The sequence below is a fragment of the Anolis sagrei genome, chromosome 1, assembly GCF_037176765.1.
Source record: "Anolis sagrei isolate rAnoSag1 chromosome 1, rAnoSag1.mat, whole genome shotgun sequence".
Classification (NCBI taxonomy): Eukaryota; Metazoa; Chordata; class Lepidosauria; order Squamata; family Dactyloidae; genus Anolis; species Anolis sagrei.
The window spans coordinates 217,570,336-217,581,751 of NC_090021.1; positions in this window are offsets into that span (position 1 = coordinate 217,570,336).

Here is an 11,416-nt window from a genome sequence, read left to right on the forward strand (position 1 = left end):
GAAAGGAGGGAGGGAAGGAAATGAAGCAAGGGAAAGAAGGAGGAAAGGGAGGGAGGGAGGAAAAGAAGGAAAGGAAGGAGAAGGAAGGAAGAAAAGGAAAGGAAGGAAGGAAGGAAAGGGAGGAAAGAAGGGAAGGGAGGGAGAGAAGGAAGGTCCTTCATTCAAGCACCGTGGACCTTCCTCCTCCCCCTCCCCCCTCCTCCTCCCCTTCTTCCTTGCGTGGATGCTCCGTTGCTGCTGCCATTGCTGCTGCTTTCCCAACAGGGAGTGAGGGGCCATGTGTGTGTGTGTGTGTGTGTGTGTGTGCCAAGAGGGGGGTGTGTGAGGGGGCGTGTGTGTGTGTGTGCCGCACGGGGGGTCAGGGGGCGTGTGTGTGTGTGTGCGTGTGTGCCGGAAGGAAGGGGGCGTGTCTTACCGGTGTGAGTGTGTGTGTGTGTGCCGGAAGGTGTGTGTGGGCGGCGGGGGGAGGAGTGAAGGTGCGTTGTGTGTGTATGTGTGGAGGTGGCGTGACCAGGGTAAGATGAAGGAGGGGGAGGAGGGATGGTTTTGACAGGGCGGGAAAGGGCGCGGCGGGGCTTGGAGTGGGCGTGGCTTCCACGGAGGGAACGTTGGCCAGCAGGCCATGTGCGCACGCGGGGGAACTTGTGGCTGGGTGCCATTGCGCATGCTCAGTCATTTTGCCATTTTGTGAGTGTGTTGTTTTGTTGTTTTTCATTTTGATTCGGATTGTTTGTACCTAGTGGGTTGTGTTATGGGCATGGAAATTTTGGTTAAGTTTCGTTGGGGTTTTTTTGAGTTTTGCGTCTCCGTTCGACGCCACTTTCATTTTTATATATATAGATATACGTTTTTGGAATATCCTGTTTTTATTGCATGAGGACTTCTGCTGCCTTCAGGCAGAAGAAACACCATCCAGCGGGAATGTAAAATGAATGGGAAAGTGCAAATCTGCCACTGGTTTATGAATGGTGCCCTTTCCCTCTCCCAGCCCTGTATCTAGGGCCACACTCCCTCAAAGAGTGATCTGTTATAGCCTGCATTCTGAAAATGGGAGGATCCACCTGTTTTATGTTCCCTTTATTTTCCCCACCTCACAAATTGTCAGAAATGGACAATAATCTTGACAGAAGTCTGAATAATTTGCTTCCTCCTTTCCCCTCTTTGTACTTTCTCAGTGCAAACAAATATTAGGAGGTAGAACTCTAGATGGATTGACTAGTAGAATTCCAGATATATTGATTAGGAACAATTGGTTAGGAGACAAAATTCTACAAAACAAAAAATGGAGATCCCATTTTTGTTCAGTCTTAATTCTCAAAGATGCTAAAAAAAGTTACTAGATAACAGCACACAATGATGCCCTTGCCTTCTTTCAAATTTAATGTGCTGTAGGGTGGGGTGGGGGCTGCTTAGGGGTGACTAGAAGCAGAAAATGACAAAGAAAAAGATTAACCCCCTTTTCTATTTACAATGGCCCTTTTCTAATAATGTCACATCATAAACTTTTCTAGTAACAAGGTTGAATCAGAAGTTGAATGAATGCACTTATTTGGGCATTATGTATTGTTAACACCAGCAGAGAACAAGCAAATTATAAATCAGTGCTCACCTTCAGGCAGTTTCAGATACAGTAGAGTCTTGCTTATCCGATATAAGCAGGCCAGCAGAAAATTGGATAAACAAAAATGTTGGATAATAAGGAGGGATTCGGGAAAAGCCTATTAAACGTCAAATTACATTATGATTATGCTATGATTCTACAAATTAAGCACCAAAAACATCATGTTTTACAACAAATCAATAGAAAATGCTGTGTTGGGTAATACAGAACATTGGACGAATGGAGGCTGGATAAGTGAGACTCTACTGTACATTGTTTAATTGATCTGTGGTGAACCCTGCTTGTGATGCAAACATGCAATATAAATTTGACTTGGATATAAACGCAACTTCTCTTTCACATTGTTCACCTACCACAGATATCAATATTTATAGAGTTGCAAAGATCTATAGCAAAATTACTGTGATGATAATGATGATAGTGATGAATTAACTCTAAAGATAGAGGGTGCAGTTAAACTGTTTTGTGTACAGGTTTCCCATTGACTGTCCATTGTGGTTTTGGTCAAATTGACAAGGTATTTTCTTATGATCCTATGTTAAACATTGTTCTCATTCAAAACAAACTTTAAATCAGGCAAAGGGAGCACATGGCATTCCAGGTGAGCCTGAACTGCAATGACCATCAGCCCAACCCACACAGCCAAAAGTGAGAAGGAAATCGTGGAGAACTGGACATTCCCCATCTTTGCTTGAGATGTTTAACAACATTACAATTAGAAATGATCTCAGCCAGATAGTACAGTGTATCTACATATTTCTTGTACAAATGTATGTGACAAAAAGCTTTATGACTTCTCTTGGAAACTGTCTTAAATAAGGTGTTATACCACATTTAGTTCCTAAGCTGAAATAGTAACCAAACTGTTTACATTAACAAAGTGACTAAGGATTGAAATGCTTAATAAGGAAGTTGACTTTTCAATGCTATTGTGGTTTTATGTATTTTATCTTGATTCATTCATTGGTTTTGACTATAAAAACATGAGAAATTGATATTGATTTCTTTTATACTTCTGTAGATGCAGCACCGTATATGTGCATGCACATGTCCCATCAACCCTAGTTAGTGGAACAAGGCATTTGCGAATGTGAGAGCAACAGGACTATTGAAATACAAGTTGAGTATTCCTTATTCAAAATGCTGTCATGGAAACCCATTGGGGTGACTTTAGGCAAGTCACACACTCTCACCCTAGAAAACTCCATTATAGTATCACCATATGTTGGAAATGACGTAAAGGCACACAACAACAATTGTCTATTCCAACTGGGTACATTTCTCCAATAAAATCCTTTCCATTTCCAGCTACTTGTTATTTAGCTAGAAATGTCAAGGACCCAGACTACAATGGTCTCCATGCTCTACCATGGAGCTAAAGTCTCTATCCTAAGTGTGTTCTCTTAATGAAACAAAGCTCAGTTCTATATCCTTAGTTCCCAGCCTATGCAAGCAGGAATGGGTCATTGAGCTCTAGGCATGGGACAAGGGGTACAAGGAGTATAGAATTGTTTTCTTTCAGCTGTTCAACTCTGCTGTTCTAACTATGAAAATTGCAGAGAGTGAGAGAATGTACAAACGTATTGTAGTTTGTCCAGCTTTTCCCTTCCCCCAGGCTGTCTGATTTTTGGAGGAAGTTGAGATACTTTACAGTATGACGTTCATGTCCATGGGGGACATGCTCCAAGACTTCACATGGATACATGAAACCATGGATAATGACAAACACTATTATTTTCAATACAGCAAACAATGACAGAGTGTAGCATGCTCAGGAGGTCCTCAGTGAATATGTAAAACAATGGATAAATGAAACAGAGTATATCGATTCCATGGATATGGAGGTTGTATTTTATTTTACACTTATCTTAATATTGACACTGGATTCAGTGCCACAATCCACAGTTTCTTAGTCACGAAGTATCAAGTGTAATGACCAACTTCATCTAAGTGCTAAGTTTCTCTATCTGTCACAGAAAATGCTAACAGTGGGTCATAAACCTCAAAAAGAAAGGAAGAGCAAATTTAAGCTGGCCTGCATGCCACAATACACTACTGAGCTTACACTATAACACCAGATATTGCATTATAACCCAAAAATGGCTCTTTCAGGTGTAGAGAGCAGCCCTTTCTAATAAGTTCATGGCAAAGGGTGGGGGCATATGGTAGTCTTGAATCTGATGGTCAGTAGGTGTTGTAATATCCCGTGAGCCTGAGGGAAAGCACAGTCCTTTCACACTCCAGTATTTTTGTACAGTGTTGTGAAATGCCTGCTCATGCTGAGAAACAGCCTGTGAAGTCTCCCTTGCCTAAGGTAGCCTTTTATTAACTATTATATTTCAAAACTGAGACAGAGGAAGAAGAGTGCTTTTCAACAATGGAAACAAGGTCATTCTGGAGGGAGGCTGGAAAATATGTCTTTGAGAGAAGTTCTGCTAGCCCAGAGTACTGTAAAGAAAAAGAGGAAGCAGACATACTAAAATTCCCACCACCACATAATGATTAACCAGACAGTTTTAATCACAAATTTTAAACTTGGTTCTCATGCTTAATTTTTGTTCTATGTATTTAAATATGTGTTTTGTAGAAATACGTTTGAATATATTATTTTGTAGAATATTTTACATGATTTTGTGTTTTTAGCAGTGTTGTAATCTGCCTTGAGCCACGAAGAGAGACGGGCAACAAATAAAATTCCTTCCTCCTCCTCTTCTCCTCCTTCTCTTTCTCCTTCTTCAAAGCACAGGAGTTCAGTCTCCCAACTTCTTGCAATGTTACTTAGTTTAGTGGTATGAAGACTCTCAATATCCCACCCCGGAGTCTGAGATCATCTGGGGAGGCCCTGCTCTCGACCCCACCACTATCACAAGTGAGGTTGGAGGGGACGAGAAACAGGGCCTTCTCGGTGGTGGCCCCTCACCTGTGGAACTCACTCCCGGGAGAGATTAGGGCATCAACATCCCTCCTCTCCTTCAGGAGGAAAGTAAAGACGTGGTTTTGGGACCAGGCCTTTGGGCAATCTGACAACTAGATAAGGACAATCAAACGACTAGAACTGACAGGACTGACAATATGGAATTGGGATTTGGACTATGAGATAGCGAATGCTGACCGTCTATGAGGAGTAATTAGGTTTGTATTGTTTTATTGGTTTTATTGGTTTTAGGGCTGTAATGCAGGAATTGTTGTTTAACTGTTTCAACTGTTTAATTGATATTATTTTGTGTTACTACTGTTATGTGATGTTGGCATCGAATTGTGCCTTTGTAAGCCGCCCTGAGTCCCCTTCGGGGTGAGAAGGGCGGGGTAGAAGAAACCGAAATAATAATAATAATAATAATAATAATAATAAATAAATAAAGACTACAAGGTTCACTTCCAAATTCAGCTTGCTTTTTAAAGCTCCTAATTAATAAAAACATGGTGGTTTTTGCTGTGACTACTATTGATTAACAATAGAAATAAATTGTGCAAATCCTGTGAGTCAGAAACTGATTAGTAGAAGAGGGAGCACAAACTGTAAAAAGAGTTGCAGAGGTGGTGATGCTTTTCCTGAGATTGAAGTCATCTCAACAGCCCCCTCTCACACTTTTGACTTATCTAGTGAGAAGTTTATCAACCTTTGCACAACGGATGAGCTCATGGCTGTGGTGACTGTGGCCCAATCACTTGCATATCTGTGGGGTCCAGTATAATTTACTGGCATATATTTAAACTTAACAAAATGAGGAGATGTGAAAGTAATGTGGTGTAGTAGTTTGAGCAATGGACTATGACTCTGGAGACCAGGGGTTAAATCTCTGCTCAAGCCCTGAAACCACTAGATGACCTTGGGCAAGTCATATTCTTCCTGTTTTCCCAAGAAAGTAAGGGCAACCCCACTGAATAAACTTTGCCAAGAAAACCACACGGCATAAGATCACCATTAAATGGTAAAACAACTTTAAAAAAAATATTTTTATTAGTATAGAGTAAATAATATAGTAACCAAGTAAAGAGGGGGAACATTGTGTTTTCAAGAAAAGTAGGAAAATAGAGAGATAGAAATGTTTATCTAAAAAAGGAGAAGAAGAGAAAATAACCCAATATGTAGAAAAAAGATGTACATGTCCAAAAAATTGTTATAGCTGAGGGAAAAAAAGTCCTGTGACTTCCTTCTAATTCTGCATGGGTTTCTTCTGTATTGTCTATATAATCTTCCTAATATCTAATTAACCACTTTTATAATTCATAGTTATGTAATATTCCCAGTTACAGTTCTTTATGTCTCTTTTCTATATATTCATCCACTTGTAACCAGTTTGTTTGGTTAACCGGATTTCCTGTATTTCTCTTTAATAAAAAAAGTTAATGTGTCCATGTCTTTCATTTCATTTAACTTTTTTATCCATTGGTCCTTCTCCGGTTCTTCCTTCTGCTTCCAATATTTTGCATAGCTTATTCTAATGGCAGTTGTCATGTATATGAATAAAATAAAATTCTTGTCCAGTTTTAAATCCCCATTGGTAATTCCTAATAAGTAATATTCCGGTTTTCTTAAAAACGTATTTTTGAAAATTAGTTGACATTCTTCATGGACCCCTTTCCAATATTTCTGGGCTTCCCTACATGTCCACCGGAGATGAAGATACACAAGAACAATAAAACACGTAGAAACTTCTCCTTAGAGATCTACCAGTAGATGTATATAGTATTACGATTTCCTGTGCACTTGTAATCTGGTTTAATTCAGCTTCTCCTCCAAATAAGAGCTAATACATCATAATTCCATGTGTATTTGACTGGTATCTACAGTTCACCTATTCATATCTGACAAAATATGTTCTTCATTTCAAGAAGGTTCACTATTATCCATAGTTTCATGTATCCACACAAAGTCTGGGAATGTATCCCCTACAGATATGAAGGCCATATTACATCTAATTTAGATAGAAGAGACAAGTGCTTTGCTGTTTACACCCAAATCTTTGTTACATAATCTTAAACAGGTGGAGACACATAGTGGATATTAAACAGAGCAAGAAAGGAGACTACATATGTGTGATGATGCTCTCTAAGATATTGGATCTGTTGAAGCAATCTTAACATTAGACATATGCTCTGAGGCTTTGCAAATCTCAGGTTAATCTGACCTCAGATAAGTCCCTAAAAAAAGGGAAATCAGTAATTGAATCTGAGACTGTATTTACTTTAGACTAATAGCTGAGAAATTTGGAATAAATTCTTCCCTGAGAAAAGTGAGATAAATGATGTGAACGTGTCTATCCAGTGAAATATTTGATCACTTACCTTCTTAGTCATCATTGATCTTTAATCACTTATTATGTAACATTTTGCCCCAATACAGATTGCAAAGGGAGGTTGGAAGCGGTGCAGGGAGGGGAGAATAACAAGCATACAACCTATGGAAGCGAGAAAGTAATTTGTCTGCAACAGGAAGGTTGCTCTTTTCTGCACACTTCATTTACAGCATCATCTATCATCTGTGAAAATCGCCAGGAGGTTGTGGGAACAAAGATCAGCTCAAGTTGCAGGAGAAAAACTATCTTATTAAAGGCTCATATAATGATAGCAACCAAAATCCTCAAAACTGCCCAGGGCACCAAAAAGAAAGAATGAAAGAAAAAAGTCATGGTGCCAAGGCAATGGTATTGCTGAGGAAACTTGTTCGGTTTTAAAATGAAGCTACTGGCCATTATTGTGTATGTGTGTGTGTGTGTGTGTGTGTGTAGTGCTTCTTGGACCATATCTTATGCTTTTCTGAGCAGGTGCCATCTAGATATATTGGACTATATATATGATTGTATTCAGTCTCTGTTGCTAGGTTGGGATTATGGTGATTGCAGTCTATCTAGTGTGTACCAATTTGGGGAGTCCTATAGGTGTCATATTCAATTCATGTTGCAGACAACCTTCACAACTAATGAGATACTTTGCATAGTGAATTTTCTGCTATATGCTGTAAGCATGTAGTATTGTTGTCATGTCTTACTTGCATCTCTCTTTCCCAGTTCTTCAACACATGGTTTTGACATTTAGATGAGTCGATGTGATAGATCCTTTTAGCATCTCATTAGTGAAATCCTTTCCATGGCTACATTCATGTTGAGGTCATAAAATGAGCCCTATTGAATCAATCTCAAGGTCTATTGGTCCTTAGTGGCCAAACATATGGTTATGGAAGTCCATCAGTTCAGTTGGGCTTTTCAAAAAGTGGTTTGTACCCTGAGCCTTAGATATAGCTTTAGCCTCAGGGTGTAAGGGTAGGCAGTGTGCCAGCAGTGGGCTGAAAATGGTATCAGGGCTGCTTTTTGTGACCTTCAGGGATAAAATAAAATATTTTTAAAAAACATTTCATTTATTGTGTGTGCCATAAAATCCTCCCGAACACCCTATGTGGGGAGGTGGGGAGAGACAATTTTGCTGTGTTGCAGAGCCCTTTGAGCTGCTTTAGGCCTAGGAGAGGTTTAAAAATCAGGTAGTGAATCAATAGTTTTTCTGGCTGGGTCACTTTTTTGTTATATGTCCTTCCTAGGCACAGAGCAGCCCAATGCAGGAATAAAACCTACAAAACATACAGAAACATCCCCCCCCCCCAAAAAAAAGAGTGCATCAAGAGTGCATCCCCAAGGTCTCCTGGGGAACTAATGCGCCCACTTAACCTTAAAGTCTTGTAGCTTTAGAAGCCACCTCCATCATAATTCCAGTGTCATTGACAAGTTTATTTGTAAAGAAACCAGTGTGATCTTCGGCCAAACCAGAGCAGAGTCTAGACCAAGGGAAGTACAGAGTCTACATCAAGGAAGTATAGAATCTAAGTCAAGGGAAGAAATAGTACCACTCTAGTTGGAATACTGTGTCCGGTTCTGGTCACCAGAATTCAAGAAGGATATTGAAAAGTAGGAATGTGTCCAGGGAAAGGTGAACAAAATTATCAAAGGCCTGGAAGTCAATTCCTATGGGAAAGTTGGGTAGGTTTTGCTCGGAGAGTAGAAAGCTGAGGGAAGTGCATGTTTAAATATTTGAAAGAGTGTTTTAATGAAGTTGTGACCTGCTTCAGAGACTAGGAGATGGATTCAAACTACAGGAAAAGAGATCCCACCTCCACTTTCGGAAGAACTTCCTGATAGTAAGAACTGTCTACAACTCTGTGCATTGTATTGGCTTCATAGCTGATCATGTCTAACAGTTTGAATCCATCTGTCTCAATATTATGATTTTCTGATTGTATGAATACTTTGTGCCTTGCTGGAAGCAGATTTCTGGAGGAACAGATAGGGTATTACTTTTTGTATCTTTACTCAAACTTCTTCTCATGCAAATACCAGGGATGAACCTGGGATTTCAACTATACAAAGTACAATGTTGTTCTACCGAGACAATTCCTTCTTCATAAGGCATTCAGAACTGCTCAGTTTCACTCTTCTGTGATTCACTACTCCCACTCTGTTTCCAGTGCTAAACCACAAATGTTCTTATTTTGTACTTAAGGCCATCTTGGATAGTCCATAAAACTTTATTGTTTGCTGCATGCCTTGCATGATTTCTCCCTCTACTTAAAGCCAGCATTGTCGTCTCCTTTGCAATTTGATGGTGTCTGATTCTGCTGAAGTGTTATTATATTACATCGCCAAAGCTTTGCAGCCCCCACTTACATACATACACACACAAAACACAAAACTCTGGACATATGGATTTGATTGAGCAATGAAACTGGAATAAGAAAGAATGAGTCAGAGCAACTGCTGGGAGATCCAACTATTGTTCTTGTCAATCATTCTGATTGATTAAATATGGTAGAGCACACCATAGGATTGAAATAGAATGCTATTCCTGAAAAAAACTCAGGCTGAGATGTTTAAGCGATGTTTCTAAAAGTGTTAACAAGGAGGTAGAAGATGTCTAAAGTAACACAGAAGCAGTAATTTTAAATGAAGGAAAATATTTGTGTTGCGCTTATCTGAAAAGAAGAACTTTAGTGCTATAAATACGAATAAAACATTTCAGAAATGAGAAAAGTGGGCCCATAGAGCTATAGCTATGAATAAAACAATTCAGAATGGAGAAACATTGACACCATGGAACCACCTGAGCAAACCACAGCCATACTTCCTCTAGAAGACCTTACGTAGATCCATGGAATTGCTACAAACATCCCCCAAAAGAATGGAACAAAAGATGGTTGAACTAAATGAACCCAAGAAATTACAATATGAGTATCCATGTTTTATTAGATCAGTTTGAAAGAACCTATAGATCTCTCTTCACACCCTGATGCCATTAAATGTGGTCATGGTACCTTTTTATACCTCCTGCATGTACTCTAACATGTTTGTCCTATATTGTGGCCTAGAGAGACTCCTTTGGACTTCTACACATCACTGGTTTTACAGATTCAAAAAGTATTATCTTCACCCAAAAGTTAAACTTTGCTTAAGATGGATGACAGGAAACAGCCAGAAACCCACATGCTTCCTGCAGCTTCTCTCCCATGCCAAGGAAAGGCATCTAGCTATGATCCCATTTTTATGCTTATGCCTGCTATGACAACTAAGTGAGAAGGATATGGGAGGAGTGTATTGGCCCTTTGCCTATGCACTTGGGTCTAGCTTGGCCTAACATCCAAGGGAACTGATAACCAAAGTAATCCAGGAGTAAGACTCAAGAGAGGTCTTTCTGTCACCACAGATTGATGTTTCTATATGCATGCCCCAGCAAGATTTGCTCCTACTGCCTCTCTACATAAGCTTCCTCTTGTAGAGATCTTTTTAGTTTTGGGAAGTTCTTCAAGGTTTTACATGACTTTAAAATGAAAAATGGCCTCACTAATACAGACTGTCTGTATAATAAAATGAATTATGAAAGGCTTTAACTCTGGCTATCAGCACTTTAGAGCTTTCTGACCAGCTTTCAGTGACTCTGTAGAATGTAATGAATTACAAAGACTTGAACACTCTGTGTCAGTAACTTTAGTGGTTTGATGATTGGCTTGCAGTGACAAGTTTCTAGAGTCTGGGAAAGAGTTTTTTCTTCTCTTTTTGGTCAAGTTCTCTCTCCTTCAGCTAGTTAAAATCAAAATGGAACAATATTACAAAATAGAAAGAATGTTAAATTCCCTTTAAATAAAATGCAACAGACATATAATGGGTCTCAGTAGTGGCAGTAGTCCAATACATTTCGACTGTTCCAATTTGGCAGAGATAGTCCCAAATGAATCCCACCTCTTCAGCTGCTTTTAAAATGTCCCACTTTCATCCCACTTTTCAGCTGCTTTTAAAATGTCCCTATTATTCTCTCCTCCTCCCACTTTTCCCTTTGTCTTCCACTTACTTTAGTTGCTATAAACTGAATTTTATGTGCAAAAATACTTTGCACCCAATTAACTCAGTGGGAGGGGGAGAGGAATGGAGAAGGCAAATCCTACCCTTTCTAGTAGGCTCAGGCAAAACCAAACTGCTGCAACCTGTCAAAAGTTCTTGATAAATAAACTGTTGCCATCTTGACAATAATCTGATATTGATTGGGCACATATAATGCAGTTATCATCTGTGAAATGTTGGAGGGGATATTGTTTGTTTGTTTGTTTCAGCATCCATCCATCCATCACAAACAAAACTAGGAATCAATTGATGCAATCACCCTACAAAATTGCCTCCTTTTCTTTTACATGCAAACAATACTGTTCTAAGATGTAAGAGCCATGCTGGAATCAGATTGCTGAACTAGAGGTAGATCTTTGGTAGTTGAGGAAAGTCTACAATCAGGGCATGAATGCAATTTCACTCTACTGAAAAT